The following is a 22,000-nucleotide window of genomic DNA, read 5'->3' as shown; positions in this document are numbered from 1 at the left end:
TCAGTGACATTGACTTGTAATTTCATTTTTTGATGTATCTTTGTCTGGTTTTGGTATCAGGGTAATACTGGTTTCACAGAATGAGTTTGGAAGTATTCCATCTTCATATATTTTTGGAAATAGTTTGAGTAAGATTTGAATTATTTCTTTTTTTAAAAGTTTGGTAGAATTTATCATTGAAGCCATTGAGTCCTGGACTTTTATTTGCTGGGAGAGTTTTTATTACAACTATGATCTCATTACTTGTTATTGATCTGTTCAGGTTTTGGATTTCTTCATGGTTCAATCTTGGTAGGTTGTATGTGTCTAGCCATTTATCCATTTTTTTCTAGGTTTTCCAATTTATTGGCATATAATTGCTTGTAGTGGCTGCTAATAATCCTTTCAATTTCTATGGTATCAGTTATAGTGTCTTTTTTTTCATTTCAGATTTTATTTATTTGCATCTTCTCTCTTTTTTACTTAGTCTGGCTCAAAGTATGTCAATTTTAACTTTTCAAAAAACTGTCTTTTTGTTCCATTGATCTTTTGTATTGCTTTCTTCATTTCAAATTCATTTATTTCTGCTCTGATTTTTATTATTTCTTTTCTGCTAATTTTGCATTTGGTTTGCTCTGTTTAAGAACTAGGTTAGGTTATTTGTTTGAAGTTTTTCTTCTTTTTTTGATGTAGGCACTTATAGCTATAAACTTGCCTCTTAGTACTGCTTTTGCTGTATCCCATACATTTTAGTATGATGTGTTTTCATTATCATTTGTTTCAAGAAAATTTTAAATTTCCTTCTTAATCACTTCATTGACTCATTGATCATTCCCAAGAATATTCAGGACAGCCTACTTGGAGTTCCAACCCCCAGGGATGAGGTGATATCTAAGGTGAAAGACAAAGTCCCCTTTACATTTCCCTCTGCTTTCTCAAGCAAGAGTCTCTCCCCATAGTTACCACATCTTGGAATGTGCTGAGTCTCAGCTGAAGCCAGAAAGTCTCAGGGTGTCATCCAAGGCTAATGGCATACAACCTGGATATTGCTGCTGATTATTCAGGGCCCAAGAGCTTTTTAATCAACAGGTGATAGATCCTGCCAGGACTGGCTCTTTCCCTTCAGGGCAACCGGTTCCCTTCTGGCCCAGGGTATATCTAGAAATGTCATCCAGGAGCTAGGGCCTGGAAAGGAGGTCTCACAACTCTTATTCTGCCCTATCCTACTGTGGCAGAGCTGGTATTTAAGATGCAAGACAAAGTTCTCTTTATTCTTCCCTCTACTCTCCTCAAGTAGATGGAAGGGGTCTCTTCTGGGGCACAAGCTGTGCAGCCTGGGGCTGGGGGAGGGGCTGCATAAGCACTCGCTTACCACCCTGACTGGTGTCTCAGTAGGTCAATGTGCCACCAAAGTCCACTGGCTCTGAGCCCAGCTCAGCACTAGGAATTGCCTAGGTGCTACAGTCCTTGTTTTCTAGACTACCTTTCAAGTTTATTTAGGGCCCCAGAGCACTTCCGCCCACAGTGTCAAAGCTTGCTAGAACTCAAATTCCAACCACTGGGATGGGCAATTCCTCCCTGGCTAGGGCTGGTTTAAACACTTCCTCCAAGGGCAAATATCAGCTGAGTTCAGTCCAGTTTTGCTTTCTGCTGTGACAGGGCAGCACTGAGTTCAATGCAATGCCTCAAAATTGTTGAACTCTCCCTTTCTTAAGTGCAAAAATTTTCTCTCCTTTCCATGTGGCCTCTGCCAGGGGATGAAGGAGGGGTGGCAATGGCAATTCAAGACTGTCTTTTCTATCCTTTTCAGTGCCTCTTTCAGTATGAAGTTAAAAGCAGGTACTCTGAATGCTCACCTGATTTTTGGTTCCAATGAAGGCATTTTTTTAGCGTAGATATTTGTTAATTTTGTGTTCTTGTGGGTGGGATGATGAATGAAGCATTATATTCTTCCATATTGTTCCACCTTCTCCCAAATAATGTTTCATTTCTTTCTTAAAAGCCATCTACCAAGTTGTCCAGGGGTGGATGTGACTTCAGAGAGTGTCTATAAGCAACTCTGTTGATTGGGAGACACCACAGCATGGTAGCAGAGAGAATAGTATTTTATGAACGGAAAGACGAACATGACATTTACAGCATTTCTCAAAATTATTTTATTACTTAGAAAATGTATTACTTAGAGTATTTAGAACATAGAAACAGTTCTTAGTCCTTTATAAATTAAAAATTATGCATATATAAAGATTGCTATTATGATATTCTTTGTGTTACATTTTTATGGAAGAAATTGGAAAACAACAAGAAAATGTTGACATGAGATATAAAAGAGACAGAGAAAACAAGGCCTTTGGGGAATAATCCACCACACCTCTGCTCAGAAAATAAGACAATAATATATAATTCTTACTCTATATAAAATTAGAGACTAAAGAACAGGGAAGAATAATAGGAATTTATGTGTAGTTAAGTAGTATATAGATATAGAAATTTGATTTATTATAATAAGAATAAGGGTACTTATATGGTATATATATATGTTTGTGTGTATTACATGAACATATAAGTGTGTATATGTTATATGAATATATAAACATATAACATTAAATATACAAACTATTGACATTATTTTCTAATCTTCAAAGGGATTTAATAAAAAATCTTCATTCTGTCTCAGATACCATAAATATAATATCAATTATCTAAGCAACTAGGCCACTACACTGTTTCTTCAGGTGACTGAATCCTAAGGCATGAAGTCTGCTATTTATATACAGATAGACCAGAGCCACAACCAGGTAAATGAATTGTTCTAACATCACAATATATGACTGAGTTTTTTTCCATTTCCATTACATTAATTTTTCTGACAATTATGTATTTAATTCCCAATGTTGTAGAAAAAAATACAAAAGAGAAAAATCACAGTAAATCAATGAAAGAAAGAAATTAAAGCAGCTCGCCTGAAATTGACTAATTTCCTTTTGGGGGGTTGAGTGCTTCTGGGGAAAAGTGTTGCCAGCTGACCCCATTCTACCTCCTTGCTAATGAGATATTTGGTTAAATGGACTATAGATATTTGCTAGAAAGAAGAGACTTAATCTCTGAAATGCACTTCACAAGATGTCCTAACTAATGGCAAACTATAGAAACCAGGATATATCAGGCCCTTCTCCCTAGAAAATGTGAAATAGGCTATACTAGTGTTAGATTTATTAAATGAGGGTGTTTCATAATTTAAATGTTCCCACTGCATGAGGTGATCTCAAGGTTGTCATATAGAGATCTGATCTAGTATCCTTGGCCAGAACTGCATGACTAATGTGAAAAGACAGGATCTGATATGTCACCTTTGGTGTAGCAGTGTCCTCACTCTACTTTGTATGAGCTTTTTTGACATTATTTAGTAAAGCTTAAATATTAGGTAAGATCTCAGATTCTTATAAGTCTGATTTGAAAATTCATTCTTTTATGTTAGCTCACTGCCCTCAAGAGATTCTTCTGTTAACAACAAATATATAGATGATAAAACCTTTTTTAACCCACTATATTAACAAAGTAAAAATGTGCTCTATTTCATCAAAACTTCCCTCTAACAAAGGTAGATTATTTTTTTACTGCTGAGCACTTTAAATTGGGTAGATAAATTTGGAGGGGACTCTTAGGAGAGTTGCATTGTTCTCTATACTAGAATGAGAAGATTTTTGGACTCTGTAACACAAATCAGGAATGAGAAGCACAGAAATAAGGACAAGAAAGTGTGAAGACATCCTTCACTTAGTATGTTCAAATCTTCGCCAAAGTCTAAATCTTAGGAAACATTGAACTATCTTTATTTCTTGTAGAATCTCTTCCAAAGGATAATATTTTTCCTATGATGAGATAGGGGAAAAACAAATAAAGAAATTTTGTTTGGGCACAGAAAAGAACATGAAGCCTCAAACATGTATAAAATAGAGGTAAGGGTTTTTGTTGTTATTTTGTTTTGTTTTTGTTTTTACTTCTTCATGGGATAAAATTTTGGGGTTGGGGCAAAAGTAATTGCAGTTTTTCCCATTACTTTTAATGCAAAAACCACAATAACTTTTGCACCAAACTAATATGTATCCGGGTCAAGTTTAGTTTGGTATCCAAGGTTTAGAAAACTTCCAGCAGAAATTAGCTGGGCGTGGTGGTGCATGTCTATAATCCCAGCTATGTGGGAGGCTGAAGCAGGAGAATCACTTGGACCCACGAACCCAGGAGACAGAGGTTGCAATGATTCAAGATCGTGCCACTGCACCCCAGTCTGGGCAACAGAGAGAGACTCTGCCTCAAAAAAAAAAGAAAAAAGAAAAGAAAAAGAAAACTTCCAGCTGATAGGTTTTGATACACTTATTACACGTTTGTGTATATATGTGTGTGTGTATATATATATATGTGTGTGTATATATATATACACACACACACAAATATATACACAAACAATATACATAAATATATACACAAAAGATATATATAATATATACACAGACTATATATATGTATATATTTAAATTGGATTAAATAACACCTCCCACAAGGTGTTATTATTTTGTTTAAAAATATTTCAGAAAACATCTTCCCTGTGTGTGTGAAAACACTGAAACAATCTAGATCAGAGCAGTGATCACAGGGAAAGAATATGCATACAGTATGCAAGGAATCAGTCTTCAAGAGGTTGGCATCAGTCTTCAAGAAGAGAATCAAAAGGAAGAAATAAGTACCCTTTGGAAATTATATGGGGAAGTGAAAAAGAAGCAAGAGAGAGAAATTTAGATTGAGCAAGATAAGAGACAATACAATACAATTGGAAGACTAATAACTTAGTCCCTTATAAAATCTTCCCCTAAAAAAAAATGCGCTTTGTAATGAAACTTTGCTTTTTTCACACTGACAACAGAGGACATTTTTTAGCCATGATTAAAAAAAAAAAAAAAAAAAACTACTACAAATCACCAACCTAGGTCATTAAAATGTAGAAGTGCAGAGTCTTCATTTATTAAAAACTACAAAAAGAAATCAGAGAATGAGAATACAAACAATTCAGCTGATATAATTCTCCTTCTGCAACCCCCAAAAAGTAACAGTGAAAAGGAAGAAAACTTTAACACAATACTCCAAACTAAATTAATGAACAAACACTTTGAGATATGGAGCAAAAGCAAAGCAAAACAAAACAAAAAACTTGAACCATAAATTCAAACGCTAAAAAGAGAAAAAAAAGAGATTTAGAAAGACAAAATCATGTCAGAAAAAGTAAATTACAAGATACCCAAGAAAGAATATATTCAAATAAAAGTATAATAATGTTCATTTAAAAAATAGAAAAACAACAAAGAAAATTTAAAAATAAACAAAAAGGCTCAGAAAGAAAGTGCTTAAAATGGAAGATAGGCAAAGGCGATCCAATTTGCTATAATTGGAGTCTCCAAGGAATATAAGTAAAATAATTGAAAAGAATTAATTTTTAAAGGACAATTCAAAATAGCCTTTCAGAAATAAAAGAAGTCCTGAATCTAAATACTGCTACTCAATGAGTAGCAGAGAAAATTGATTAGTAATGATCAGTTCAAAGTGATGTTAAAGTAAAAATACCAAATTTTTACAGATGAAGAAGAAAAATATGCAGTCTTTAGCCAATAAATAAATAAATAATAACAATGACAAGAAAAATAGTTGGCATCAGACTTCCAAAACTCTACATACAAAAGAAGGTACCCTACATACACCACGGAATACTATGCAGCCCAAAAAAGAATGAGATCGTGTCCTCTGCAGGGACATGGATGGAGCTGGAGGCTATCCTTAGTAAACTAACACAGGAACAGAAAACCAAATACCACATGTTCTCACTTATAAGTGGGAGCTAAATGATGAGAACACATGGACACATAGAGGGGAACAATACACACTGGAGATTTTGGGAGGGTAAAGGGTGGGAGTGGAGAGAGGATCACGAAAAATAACTAATGAATACTAGGCTTAATAACTGGGTGATGAAACAAACCCCTAGGACACAAGTATACCTACGTAACAAACCTGCACTTATACCCCTGAACTTAAAATAAAAGGTTAAAAGAATGGAAAAAAAAGATAACGGTCCTTCCCCCAAATTCAACTACCTTTCTAAAGCAAATGAGAGACCACCAGGCTAGGAGGATAGAGAGGCCTGAATTCTGCTAAGGTGTAGACATAAGCAATTGCCAGCCATTATTCCGGAGGTCCCAGGCTATGCAACTTCCCCTATTACTCCTGCAGATAACATCACTATTGTAGAAGCTAAACTTGACCCTTTAAGATATCTTTTCAGGTTTTTTCCATGTCTGACAATCATTGGCTTCACCTGGGCCCACTAACCACTCCTGTGGCCCCACCAGAAATGACTGAATGTGCAGGAGGACAATTTTCTACAACCCTATGACTGTATCCCCAGCCAATCAGCTGCAAGCACCCCTGGGCTGCAAGCCTAACCACGCCCACTGCTCACCCAAACTGTCTTTGAAAAACCCTAGCCCCTAAAGTCTCAGAGAGATTGTTTGAGTAATAACTCTCACTGTGGTATGGCCAGCTTCATGTCTATTACACTTTTTCTTTACTGTCAAATACAAAAACAAAGGAAAATAAGGTACAGAGGAGTAGCATTTTCAAATAATTCAAGGGAAGATAGTATGAGTGAAAAATTGTATAGCCAGTTAAGTGGTCAATCAAGGATCAATGCTATGGAATAACAGTTTTAAGTGCCACAGAATCCAACAAAGAAATGAATTTCTTGTAAATTTGCTGAAGTTCATTGTAGATTCTGGATATTAGCCCTTTGTCAGACGAGTAGATTGCAAAAATTTTCTCCCATTCTGTAGGTTGCCTGTTCACTCTGATGGTAGTTTCTTTTGCTGTGCAGAAGCTCTTTAGTTTAATTAGATCCCATTTGTCAATTTTGGCTTTCGTTGCCATTGCTTTTGGTGTTTTAGACATGAAGTCCAAACAACCTCATCAAAAAGTGGGCGAAGGATATGAACAGACACTTCTCAAAAGAAGACATTTATGCAGCCAAAAGACACATGAAAAAATGCTCACCATCACTGGCCATCAGAGAAATGCAAATCAAAACCACAATGAGATACCATCTCACACAGTTAGAATGGCAATCATTAAAAAGTCAGGAAACAACAGGTGCTGGAGAGGATGTGGAGAAATAGGAACACTTTTACACTGTTGGTGGGACTGTAAACTAGTTCAACCATTGTGGAAGTCAGTGTGGTGATTCCTCAGGGATCTAGAGCTAGAAATACCATTTGACCCAGCAATCTCATTACTGGGTATATACCCAAAGGATTATAAATCATGCTGCTATAAAGACATATGCACATGTATGTTTATTGTGGCACTATTCACAATAGCAAAGACTTGGAACCAAGCCAAATGTCCAACAATGATAGACTGGATTAAGAAAATGTGGCACATATACACCATGGAATACTATGCAGCCATAAAAAATGATGAGTTCATGTCCTTTGTAGGGACATGGATGAAGGTGGAAACCATCATTCTCAGCAAACTATCTCAAGGACAAAAAACCAAACACCGCACGTTCTCACTCATAGGTGGGAATTGAACAATGAGAACACATGGACACAGGAAGGGGAACATCACACACCAGGGCCTGTTGTGGGGTGGGGGGAGGGGGGAGGGATAGCATTAGGAGATATACCTAATGTTAAATGACGAGTTACTGGGTGCAGCACACCAACATGGCACATGTATATATATGTAACTAATCTGCACATTGTGCACATGTACCCTAAAACTTAAAGTATTTAAAAAAAAAAACCTAAAAAAGAAAAAGAAATGAATTGAGAAATTTCAGCAGTATTACAGATGGTAAGCTTTTAGTATATGTAATTGTAAATCTAAGACTAAAACAAAGATAAAGTTGAGAGTGGAGTAATAATATTTTATGTTATATGCTACATAGTGTGTGTTATATGTTCTGACAAAGTAGAAATAACAGAACTGAAATTGACAGAAGAGAGAAAATAGGGAAGTTGCTGTGTAGGTAATAGTTTGGAATTAAAATATGTCATTCAAAATGCAAACAACACAGAAACATGTTAAAACAAAAGCAAAAGAATAAGAAAATGTAAAAAGAATTAAAAATTGACTGCTAGAACAAAAGTACAGTCTTTCCTAAACACCAAAAGAAATTACAAAATAGGATAAAAGAGGTCAATACCCCACTTTGTATAGGGAAACAGCAAATCTAACACCGTATACATAATAATTATTACATAAAATGACAGAGCTGCCATTAAACATTTAGCATGTCAATTAATGTGAATGGATAAGATTAACACAACCATTAGAAGGAAATTATTTTCAATTTGACTCACAAAGCAAAACCCAATATGTTCTGCATCCAAAACATATGCAAAATAATTCAGAAAGGCTAAATAGAAAGACATAGATACACACACACACGCACACACACACACACACACACAGACACACATATACCAGGCTTCTGGGAATAATAGAGCAAAGGCAATATTGGTATCAAACAAAGTTAATTTTAAACTTTGCTAAGAAGCATTAAATGTGGGAAAAAATTATTCTTTTCAATGATAAAAGCCTGAATTCACAAAATAGGTATGACAACTATCAATATCTATGCACTAAAATAACATAGTAGACACTTTTATAAAGCAAAAAATTAAGGAGATTCAAAAAGACACAGATAGAAACATACAAGCCTAGGAGATGTTAATATATCAGAATTGATATAAGATCAATCAAGCGCACACAGAACAGGATATAGAAGTCCTACAAAACCTAATCAGTAAGGTAGATATCATACACACAGAACTTTACATTCAGGTAATAGTGAATACATCTTCTTCTCAAACATTCATTGGGCATTCTTAAAATGTAATCATATACTAAGTTACATAAGTACATTTCATAATTCTAAATATTACAATTTCATCTCTAATAACAAAAAACAGATTATTTTAAAATAGGTAAAAGGTCATATGATTGGAATAAATAATCAAAAATAACTTATTAAACAAGTTGGGTGAATATGAAAATACAAAACAAATTTAAAGAATTTCTAAACAAGGAATAATAAAAACATACACATATGTGTGTGTATTAAAGTATACATACTATCTATTTATCTCTATTTATATGAGAATCTGTGGCACACAAAATAGTGATAAAAGGAAACTAACCTCAAACATTTCATCAATAAAAATGAATATGCCTAAATGAATTAAATTATCTGCTTAAAAATACATGAATATATAAAGAAATCAACTAAAAGATAACACAAGAAAGGAAATAATTTAGTTAAAAATAAAATTTAATATAGGTCTCACTTTTAGAATATTAGTATTTCACAGACAAAAAAAGAAAATAATAAAACAAAAAGGAAGGTGAAAAATTCTAAAACTGAACATAAACAGAAACAAATGACCCAGTATATTTTAAATAAATAATATTTTGAATAAATAACACTAAGAAGTAATGGGAGAAGATCTAACCATAGTTGGACTATATGTTTTCCAGCTAAAGAGAAAAAGAACCCTAAATAAATACTGAATTCTACTGAGTAGGCCTCTTTCTTAGATGCCTAGGTTAGTAACACTGACCCTACTTTCTGTACATTATAAGATTAAACATGTAAGTGAATATATTATAGATAATGGGAGCTGTTTGTTGCTGGTAGAGAGGACAGTTATAAGTATAAAAATGGAGAAAATAGAATTATCTTGCTATGTTGGAATGGAATCAAAGAAACCAGTGTGTATCAACTGTTTTTAATATAGCTAGTTAGCTAAATAAATAGACAGGTGAGTGTAATTCACAGTTATCTTTCTATTTCTGGCTTTGTTGATTAGTATTAACAATGCCTAGAAGCAACGACTCCCCTGTGGTGATGGTTACAGATAGAACTCTAATCTGTAGGGTTCTAATACCATTCCGTACTGAAAGGAACCAGAGTTTCTTGAAGAAATGGTTGATTCCAGTGCTAAGGCAAGGAAAGTACAAGAGGACCCTGCAACATTCTGTGCTAAAAGTTGGGAGAGTGCTCAAAGAATTATGGTTCATGTCAAAAGGGCAACTGTGGCCTACTTGAAAAAATTTCCATTGGCCAAGAATGTGACAATTTGAACATTCAAATAAATAATGACAATAAGAATAACCTATTGTACAAAATAGAAATACATTAATCCGCTGATATAAATGAAAATTAGGATGAAGGAAAAGCTATTCCTTTTGGTAGAAAATAAATTAATAAAAATAAATGATGGAATTTAAAAATTATCATAACAACCATCTTGGTAATAATCAATGAAAGTGAGAATCATCAATGGATGTTAAAACTAGTAATGGCAGTGGTGGTTCATCTACAGCGGCCACTGCATGACACCAGCTGCAGTGGGGAAGGCATACCAGGGCTGTGCACTTCATGGAGCTGGCAGGATCTGGGAACAGGCAGAAGTGCCACCCCCTTCTGAGTTGACAGGGCAGGAACTTCGTGCTCCCTGGGCATAGCCATGACCATCCAGCCATGGCTGTGGATGTGGGCTTCCTTGTGCTTTTGGAGGCTGGAAGCAGGCAAGAGCATAGTTACAGCCACCCAAGCCATGGCTGCAGACCTGGCAGCTCTGCATTCTTGGGGGCACAGGAGGGACCCCTGCCCCCATGGGCTTGGAAGTGTCTGCTCCTACTGTCTGCCCTCTCCCTGTTCCTGGCACCTGCTCCAATCTTGGAGCAAGGTTGAGGCTGAGCCTGGGCACTGTTGCAGGTTGCCAGTGTGTGCACACTCTCAAGGCAGCACTGACATGCCAGTGCCCTGCTGCTTCAGCCCCCTCTGGACTTTGGGCACCAACAAGCATGTGAGGGGGGTTGAGGGGCTGCTGAGGGCAGCTTGGCATTGGCCTACAGGTTTCCCTTGGCACGAATGGCCTGGGCGCCATGAATGGCAGCAGGAAGCACACAGGCTCCTGGGCATAAGGGGCAGGTCCCTGGTGAAGCCCCACCTTTATGCTGGGGAGGGCCTGAAGCCTGGGGGCCGGGCTGCTGGGCCCATGGGTGAGAGTGGGAACTTGTGGTGCTTTATTCAGGCTGCTCATAGAATAATCAGTGTGTACTTCCTCCCCTCTGAGGCCCGTAAAAGCCCCAGACTCAGCCAGACTTGAGGAGATGATGAGAAGTCCAGCTGCAGAGAGGAGCTACCTACCCCACGGTCTAGCTACCTACCCCATGGTCTCCTTTCTGCAGAAAGCTGAATACTTGTTGAGACACGCTAGCTGTGGAGAGTAGCTATCCACTGTGAGTCTCCTCTGAACTGTTATATCACACAATAAAGCTCCTTTTCACCTCACTCACCCTCCACTTGAAAAATAGAATTATTCAGCTCCACTTGTCCACATACCTCATTCTTCCTGGGCACAGGTTCAAGAACCCAGGACCTACCGAATGGCAGGGATGAAAGAGCTGTAACACAAGCAAGGCTAAAACATGGCCCTTGCTTGCCATGTTGCAGGCAAAAAGAAGGAGAGAAGATCTGCAGCCCTTAGGGGAGCCCAGACCTAGGAGCTCCTTAAGCCGGGGCCGTGACACCCTCTATGGGGCTTTGGAGTTCCTGGCATCTTAAAGCTTCCAGGTGCCGCAGCATTCCCTGGTGCCAGCTGTGGAAGCTGCTTTCGGGATGTCTGGTCTGGCTGCAGCCTCACAGGGAGCCAGCACCTGTGTCAGTGCCTGGAGCTGCCCACCCCGCTGCAGCCAGCCAGCGTGCCTGGCTGTGCACAGTGGCTAGACCCCATGCTGTCTCTCTCACACATCCCTTGCTGCTCCACTTGCCCTTGGCAGGCATGGGATCCAGGCCAGAGGTGTGAGCTAACAGCAGCCTGTCAGGCTGAGTTGGCCCAGGAGGCCCAAGCAAAACTCAAGCAAAGACACCACTGGCCATGGAGGTTTCCAGCTGGCAAAGCAATGCCCCAAAGATCCTGTAGCACTAACAGGTGAAATCTGGAGAGCACATGGGATATTTAACATAGTGTGAAAATAATAAGATATTTTTTAATTACAAAGTTAAATATTCTGCTTTACAGTAGAGAGACAGCAGAGTCTACCATAACCAAGTGATCAAAGTTAACATCACCATTAATGACACTGATCAACAGCATGCGCCTCCTGATATAAAATTCTGTGAAAAGAGCATCACTTCTGAGGTATTTCTATTAAACCTGCATAAGGTGAATACAAACAAGAAGAAATATTAGACAAACACAAATTGGGAGACATTCTATAAATAGCTGGCCTGTACTTTTCCAAAATGTCAATATCATGAAACACAATGAAAGAGAAATGAACTATTCCAGATTAAAGGGAACTAAAGAGACAAGACAACTAACTGAATGCAACACATGATTATGTATTTTCTTTTGTTATAAAGGCACTATTGGGGCAGGTTAACAAATTTGAAAAAGGTCTGTAGATTAGATAGCTATATCAGTGTTAAAACTGAATTGGGTAATTTTCCTATGATTGTTTCAGAGAATGTTGTTGTTTTTAGATATTATGCCCTGGTATATTTGGAGGTGTATTTAGAGATGAAGGCGTATCATGCCTACAATTCAGTCAATATTTTGGAGAAATATAAGTCTATTTCTCTCAGACAAAGAGAGAAAAAGATAAAAAAAAAATACTAAAATGTTAACATTTGGGAAATCTGGGTGAAGTGGCTGTTGTGTTATTCTTATAACTTTTTGGTAAGACTGGACCTATGTCTAAATGAATGAATGAATGGATGCATGAAGGCATGAATAAATGGTTGAATATAATCTTTTTGTGTCATGTTCTCATCAGCTCACTGCTACCATCTTGTCCCTAGTCCACCAAACTCTTCTGCCTGGATTATTGTCTTCCAGCCCCCTCTCAGTCTCTTCTCAGCAAGAAAGCCACAGTAATTCTTTGAAAATATAATCAGATCATGCCACTTCTCTGCATCTAACTCTGTCAAAAACCCAGTGTCCTTTTCACACTGTACTGAAATAACATGTTTATATATGTTTTTCAACCACAAAACTATAAATTTCTCAAGCAAAGAATTACATTTTATTTACATGGGCCTTATTTCCCCTTGCCCACACCCACATACCCGTAAGAATAATGACAGTAATCTTGGGGAAAAATAAGAGATCGTGCATTTGCTGCAGTTGTTACCTACTTTATCAGTTTATTAGTTATTACACATTATTACTTTAATTTAGTTCCCTCTGCTTTGATCAAAAACATTTCATGTTTCCAATAATTGCAGGAAAATGATAAACGTTTTCTGACTTTGTCTTTCTCTGCTGCCTGATTTATCTGAAAATTTTCATGTCAGAGGAGATGTGTGTGTTCTCTGTTAACAGTCTTTTGAATTTCTAAACAAGTCGTGTCTTTCTGATTCTTTGTATAACATAAAAAAAGCATTTTATGGATTATGGATATTTCTGTTCCTGAGGCTTAGATTATGCCAGAAGAGGGAAAGAAAAGGACCACTGAACATTTGCTCATCCATAGTCTTTGCACCTAAACTTTTCCAAGCCAGAAACACTTGGTATACCTCCAAAGTAAATCTACATCAAAAATTAATATAGAATTTGGGGGTTTACTTTATCTTTTCCAAATTCTTCCTTTTAAAAATAATTTCCGAATCTGATCTTTACCAAGGCCTTACAACATGTGATTTCCCTAGAATTCAGCCAAACTGTAAATCCAGTGGCATCTTTTAAGTTATTGCAGCACTGTAAGTTCTTCCTAACTTTATTCTAGATGTCAGAAGCTCAGATCCTAGCCTCCGGGAAGCGGTATTCCTGCTCCTTTGTTATTCATACAGGCAATCGTTACATCTCTTCAATATGCCCATAAAGTCTCAGCTTCCTATTATACATTCTGCATTTCATGGCTGTGTTCACTTGTAACTATTGACAAAAATGATTAATTATGGAAACAGCACCAGATTCACCATTTTGAGCTGTACCAGCTCAAGACCCTTTGTTTCTTTAATGCTGGTCACAGTGAGACCAATAAGGTCAAAGAGGGGGTAAGACAAAGCAGATGGAGCTACAAATCACCTTTGCTTAATTCCTGAGGAACATTCCTGAACCTTTTGTTTTGTCAACCAGACATGAGCAACTTCAATAAAGTGTCTCTGCCTGGCTTGATGTGGGACCCCCAAGTGTACCCTAAGACAAATACTTCGAAGTTCATTTATTTGGGAGGTGAACCAGAAAGTGCATGCAAGGGAGGGGAAAAGGGAAATAAAGAAGGGCAAAAGCCAGTAAAGGGTATGCTATGGGAACACTATGAGCAACTAGGACTTGGACTTATTGAAGACTGACATGGTTTGTCTCTGTGTCCTCACCCAGATCTCATGTTGAATTGTAATTCTCAGTGTTGGAGGAGGGGCCTGGTGGGAGGTGACTGGACCATGGGGGCAGATTTCCCCCTTGATTCTAGTGATAGTGATTGAGTTCTCATGAGATCTGGTTGTTTAAAAGTGTGTAGCACTTCCCCCCTTGGTTCTCTCTCTCTCCTGCTGTACCACTGTGAAGATATGCCTGCTTCCTCTTTGCCTTCTGTCATGATTGTTAGTTTCCTGAGACCTCCCCAGCTGTGCTTCCTATAGAGCCTGCAAAACTGTGAGTCAATTAAACCTGTTTTCTTCATAAAGGTCTTCCAGTCTCAGGTAGTTCTTTATAGCAAAGTGAGAAAAAACTAATACAAAGACTCCCTGAAGGATCATATAAAACATGCTTCACAACTGTCCTGCTGAGGGACAACAATGCTGAGCTATTTATCCAGTGACTTCTACCTGTCCCCAGGGACATTAACTTCCTCAAACTTGAGCCTAGTAAGCTGTGGCATTGCCTTAGGCAGAGAAACAGAGAGATGCAGATGAAACCCCTGAGGTGGGAAGTAGATAAGGGACCCAGGAATTGCAGTACAGCTGCAGATAAATGTGAGGTTAGGGGGAGAGGTATCAATGGCATCTGTTACAGTCTCCTAGGTTTATTTTGGAATCAAATCTGCTGTAAGTTCATCATCTCTGAACACAGAGCCATTTAGTAAAGACTCATAGACTCAAATTAACTTGAAAGACATGTTATTAACAGAAATCTTTGCATTTTTAGTTGATTTCAGATGGACCTCAAATTTCTAACTATGGCACTAAAAACCCAGTACCTCTTTATACCATATACATAAAATATTAATTGACAACATCTATTTACAATGTAAATATACAATGCCAAAGTAAGAAATAAAAGTGTGTTTATCCATTTATCTGCTGATGGGCATTTGAGTTGTTTCTACATCTTGGCTGTTATGAATAATGCTGTAATGAACATGGGAGTGCCAGATCATATAGCATATACACACAATGTAATAGTTTTTAGCCATAAAAAGAAGGAAATCCTATTTGGGACAACATGGGTGAACCTGGAAGACATTGTGCTAAGTGAAATAATCCAACCTGAGAAAGGCAAATACTGTGTGATTCCACTTAGATGAGATATCTAAAATAGTCAAAGTCACAGAAGAAGAAAACAAAATAGTGGTTGCTAGGACCTGTGGAAGGGGAAAATAGAGAGTTAGTCAATGAATATAAAGTTTCCATTATGTAAGATGAATAAGTTCTAGAGCTCTGCTGTACAAGAGTGCCTAAAGTTAACAACATAGTATTGTGCACTTAAAAGTAGGTTAACAGACTAGATCTCATGTTGATTGTTCTTACCACTAAAATACACACACATGGAAACTTTTGGAGGTGATGAATATATTTATTACCTTGATTGTGGTGATGTTATGCACAGGTTTATGCATATGTCCAAATTCATCAAATTGTATACATCAAACAAGTGCAATTCAAAAAATAAACCAAATCAATTACACCTCCATACAGCTATTAAGAGCAAAATGTATTAAATTTCATATGTTTTATTTATTTTTGTTTTGTGAGTGACTGAGTAATTTGTTTCCTCTTGGAAGGCTGGATTAGTAGGGAAAGGCATAGAGTTAAGTTTGAGTAAGATTTGTTTGTGGGGCAATTCCACATTTTCCAAGTCCCTGTTCATCTTCTCTTCTCCACATTCTTTCTTTTGTGTGTTTAATTTTCTCTAACCACATCTTCCTCTTTGCTATCATTCTGGTCCAATCCATTGTCATCTTTTGCATAGATGGATCACAACAGCCACAACGGATTTTTCTGCTTCCACCATTGCCTTCCCCTCTCCCTGCCCATTAGTGTGATAAAAGGTAATGCAGATAATGTACCTCTTTGCTCGAAGCCCTCCAATATCTTCCCATACCACCCTGAGTAAATGCCAGTCATCAAAATAGCCAACAAGACTATAGAATTTGTCCCACTCTTCCTACCCACCAACACTCTCTGGCCTCATTTTGTATTTTCCAACCCCTCTTTCCTCTCTCGTTCACTCCAGCTGCTCCTTGCTTGATCCTCAAACACATACCAGGCACATTACTACTCCTGGGTTTTTGTACTTGCAGTTTTCTCTCTCTGGAACACTTCCCCCAGATATTGCTAAGGCTCCCCACCAAACCTTCTTTAGACCTTTGTTCTAACTGTATCTTAATTAGAATCACAACATCATTTTTCCCTACCAGCAAAAGATTTCTTACATTATTTCCCTGATTCCTGATTTCTTCTCCACAACATGTGTCATCTAACATACTCATTATTTTTCTTATTTTATCTTTCTCCTTCTACTAAAAGTCTCCCCAAAGGCAGAGACTTTTATCTTTAAAAAAAAAAATGTATCCATAGAATAGTCCCTGCTACATGTTAGGCATTCAGTACTTATGTGTTGAATGATTGATTGTCTTACATTCAATAGTAAAGATTTGGGCCAAATATAGTATTGAATGAATAAAATCATTCAACACATACACATGCATGCACACACACACAAATATATACACACATACATACATTTTTCACAAAAATGATTTTTTTCACAGATACTATAGTAAATAGTAAAATTATTCAGGATTTCACATCAAGTGATTTCAATGTTAATATATCAGAAATATAGAAGATTCTTATTTAATAATACTCTTAAATATCCTTTAAAATTTTATCAAATGCATGTAAAATTAAAATCTTGGGTTGAGGCATTTGTTATGAAATTATAACTAAGTATTAGGATATATGTATCATCCACAAAGTTACAACCAGAGACTAAAGCATGCAAACACATTAAAAAATACCAACAGACAACCTAATTCCCAATTTGGCTGAGTTGAGAATTCTATTCAGGCTTTAGTATGTCAAATCATAGCTTTGCTTCATGAAGCAGTAACGAATTGTGAAAAGGCTCCATCATCTATCTGCCAAGTGATCCTGAGTTCTGTGGCTTTTAGGAACTAAGACATTGACAGCAGTGTGATTCAAACTCCATGAGCCCATCCAAGACGTACAATAGATTAGTTCTGCTCCTTGTTATTCTATGTCATTTCATCACAAACTCACCACCATTTTCCTATAATCAGATACATAAATTCCAGGAAATACAGAAAATACAGAAAAGGCATGGCTAGTTCAGTGTAATTGGGGACCCAAGTTAAGTAATTTAGGCACAGTAGTATGCTAGCTCCCCACAATCTCACTCATCATAAAAATGTGCGTTGCAAATCCCAGATGCCCAAAGTTCCAGAAAACAGTTAAGAAGATGGTAGGGAAAATAAAGGGTCATTTTACAAATATATATTTTAATTTGTTAGCTAAAATAACGCACTTAGTCATATATTATACCTTTAAGACAATCACGATACATTCCAAGAAGCACTCAATTTTCCAAGACAAACAGAAAAAATTAAATAACTAAAATTTAGCCAAAAAATTCAACTAGTTTGAATTTCAAAACAAATAAACCAGATAACCATATTAATTTGAAAAACTGTCCAAAATCCTGTGTCCAATAATGTAAATGTGAATTACAGATATAGAAATTAATGTCAATGGTAGCCTTATGCTTAATGATAATATAAAACATTTTAGCAGTCCTAAAACTTATATACTAAAACATTGACAAGATAATTTTATCTTCTCTAACTTCTAAAACTTAAGTGGTAAGAATGGGGGAAAGTGGACACTGATGGATTGCTGGAAAGAGTATACAGCTAGGGATCGTCGACATCTTATAGATCCTTTATCAATATGATTTAAATGCTTTTAAAAAATGCAAATTATACCACCTATAAATATATCTCAATGAAAAGAATTGACAAACGTGAAAAAATAAACCTGCAAGGATGTTTTTGCATTCTTGTTTAGAAGATCAATTACTTAGAAACAATCCAAATATTCATAGGAAGAGATTATCCAAGCAAAGAGTGATACATCTATATAATGAACTGTAATATATGTATAATACATTGATAATAAGAATGAGAATGCTTATACAATAATATTTAAAATAATTTTCAAGGTATGTTATTTAGTAAAGAAGAATTAACTTCTATAATATTTATAGTGTGCTATTATTATGAATAGAAGGGTTTGAATGTAAATCTTATCTGTAGCATACAAAAATTGGAAACGTTAGCATACTAATATTTTATCATTATTTATTTTTAGGGTGTGTTTTTAAGTAGTTTTAAAGTCCACTCTTTTCTACATTGAATAGTGTTTTACTTGTGTAATAATGAAAAAAATCTAAAAATAAAAACTCATCAAACAGTGGAATCAAGTTTCTTTGAAACAGATGAAACTTTAACTAGATATACAAAGTCAAAAGATATACAAGATTTAGATAGAAAGGGATTTGAGAATCAGCAACAAGTCAAAGTGGGGAAAGGCTGAAGGGAAATAAATGATGACTTTGATTTACTGAAGAAGTCTCAAGAAGACTTCCCTTTTTAAATAAAGGATTTTATATTGTATAGTACATAATTAAGAGTCTGTTTAAGGGCTCTAACTTCTATTTCATTGATTGGGTTATCAATCTTTCTTCAGTTCTACAATAATTACTGTATAGTAACTTTATAGATTAATAACCAGTAGACAAGTCTTTCTCATGAATCTTTTCCCTCCAGCTTTATTTATCAATTGCTATTATCTAAGGAGATATAAAGGTTAGAATAACTTTGTTTACCAAATACACCCAAAGCAGAAACATTATTAGGATCTCCTTGGAATTTCATTAAACCTATATATTAGTTTATAAAGAAATGTGTCTCTTTCAATGAAAGAACCTCGCATATCCTTACACATGTGTCAATATTTATTTATACATTTCATTGTTATTATGCAGATTTATTCTTTCACATTACACAAACATTTTTGTGTGTATAGTATATTTTTGTTGATACTGTTAATTTGCACTTTTAACTTTTGTTTTTGTTTTGTCAGCAAACAAGAAGCTATTGATTTTTCCATTGAATTTTCCCGGGCTAACTTTATGACATTTTTATTAGTTCTAAACTAATAAAAAATATACATATGGTTTCTGTGTGTGTGTATATATATATAATATAATATGTGTATGTACATATATGCATGTATGTATATATGTTACTGTAAACGTAGAAATTATAAGAAGATGCTAACCGTAAGGCAAAGGTAACGCTAAGTATGGTTTGCTGTTAGCTTTTCTAAAGAAACTGTTTTTGGACAAACAAATTCTACTTTTTTTCCCCTGTTAAATTATGCTTTAATCTTTATTATTTTCTATTTGCTGATATTTCTTCAGCCCTGCCTCTTACCACATTTCTTACATTGTCAATTTCCCTTCAAAATAATATTTCTTGGATGCTGGGTAGTCAAATAAACAACAAATGACCATCTTAGTAAATGTTTTACAGAAGTTTATAGTTTAATTTTGTTATATCATTAAATTTAAGGTTTTTGTCTTTATATATAGAATGCACAAGTGTCATAACAGTAGGGTATGCAAGGCAGCTTGTCTTCTTTTACAGTATTTTCTTTATTGAATGAAATGCCTGAGTATACTAAATGGTTGAAAAAAAGCCACCATGATTATATGGTGTATCAATGGTTATCCATTATAAATGGAATTTAATGAATTGCTAATAATTTTCTGGTGCTATAAATCTATATAACAAGAGGTGTTGTTTCACCTTACACGGATCACAATAACAACCACAGCAGAATGCCGGAAACACTTGCCACAAATGTTGCATTTAACTTCTAGTTTCATCAACGGTATCTAAAAATTATAATTAACATGTGGTACTACAGTGAATTTGAAGTTAAGACTATCTTGAAGTACAGCCAAGCCATCACTATTGAAGTTGTAATGGGTTGAATGTATAAAAGAATAAATAACAGTGACAAGCTTATTCCTAGTAATTTCTATATGTTGAAGTATAATTAAGAGGCTGCAAGTAAGATAGGTCAAATAAACACTATACATACCGTGGAATTACAAACTGATGCAATGAATTGTAGTCACTTAGTTCTTGAAAGTGACAGCAACACACAAAACACTGGGTATAGCAATTTGCAATGGAATTATTCAATCTCATTTAGCATCATTTAACCCATCAACCAAAGAGACAGAACTACAAATCATGAGACTTGTCTCTAGCATTCTCAGCTACCAAAAGTAGAAAAACATAATTGGCCCTTTTTGATTTCCAAATAAATACTCCCAGTGCTAATACTGTGATTTAATTATTATTATTCCCATTTTAAAAGAGAATGCTGAATTTTACAGGTGTTAAATATTGTGCCTCAAAATTCACAACCAGGAGGTAAAAGAACTTTAAAAAATCTTGGACTCAAGACTCTAATCTACGTGACTTCAGAATCTGTAATTTTTCTACATTATTATGCTCAAGGCAGAAAAGACTGGAGGCAATCCACTGGGGTTTCCTGTTGATCAAATATATTCTATGATTAAGTTACCTTCAATGTTTATGTGTGACAATCCTATTCCTTATTTAATTCAAATAAGTCAAAAAAACATAGTTTTTCTAAGAGATTTAGATTCTATCACACCTAAAAAGGTAGATGCATGCTTTCCTTTAGTTTCAACTTTCCATCAGTCTTTGGTTTTAGCTCTCTATCAACCTTCTAGTCATACAATTTCACGTCAATCTGAATAAAAGGAAGAAATACTCATTGATATTATTCAAATATCTTTAACTTTAGAATGTATTATATAACTTTTACAAAAATATTGAATTAAGTAATTATGTTTTACAATTCATTTATCTTATTCTTCCCTAAGAAAATAACTGATCTCGATTTTCATTATAGATATCATTTAAGCTATTTTATGTTCATTACAGATATTATTAAGGAATACAAAAGGAATTAAATCATCTATATTTACTATATCTAAATTTCATACCCTTCTAGATCATAATTTCTGTCCTAATAAAATACTCTAAAATTGTTACAAAGAAGCCATTCCAGTAATGAATAAAAATCAGTTGGGTAAGTGTATGGAGAAAAGTTTTTGAGATGATTTAGCCCATATTACTTTTACTCAAAAGATTAATTTTTGTATCTGGTATTTTCTTTTGGCTTGTTCCTTCCAATCCTAGAATTCATTCCAAATCAGAAAATTCAGCATAAAAAAACAGTACAACATGGTGTCTCAACTATGACATGAGTATTAAGAATATTTTATTCTAAATAATTGATTGGGAATTTTACTTATTTTTATCTCATCCAACACCATATCTCTACATTCCATCTTTATTGAATGAAATCTAAATAAACTGCATGAAGTATAAAGAAATTATTTTTATCTCTTACAGAATTAAAATAATCTCATAAAGCTAATCTATATTTATTTTTCAATGGACATAGTCATTATAATTAACTGAATTAATTAAATTATTTAATGCCATTATTGAATATGATGTTTTTTCAAAGGCTGACACCGACATACAAAAATCTAGTCTTCCCACTGCTGGCCAGTGTAATACAATTTATAGTAACTGCAAGGAAAAGAAG

At 35.4% G+C, this 22,000-nt stretch overlaps 1 protein-coding gene across 4 annotated transcripts in view; it reads right to left on the bottom strand.

Annotated features, from left to right (window-relative positions):
* Nucleotides 1-22,000, bottom strand: part of SPAG16 (sperm associated antigen 16) — a 1,150,408-nt gene that overhangs the window by 368,847 nt on the left and 759,561 nt on the right. The window lies entirely within an intron of this gene.

This window comes from Pongo abelii, chromosome 11 (genome assembly GCF_028885655.2).
Source record: "Pongo abelii isolate AG06213 chromosome 11, NHGRI_mPonAbe1-v2.0_pri, whole genome shotgun sequence".
NCBI lineage: Eukaryota > Metazoa > Chordata > Mammalia > Primates > Hominidae > Pongo > Pongo abelii.
Note: the sequence above shows the minus strand (reverse complement) of the source record. Positions and strands in the feature narration are given on the sequence as shown.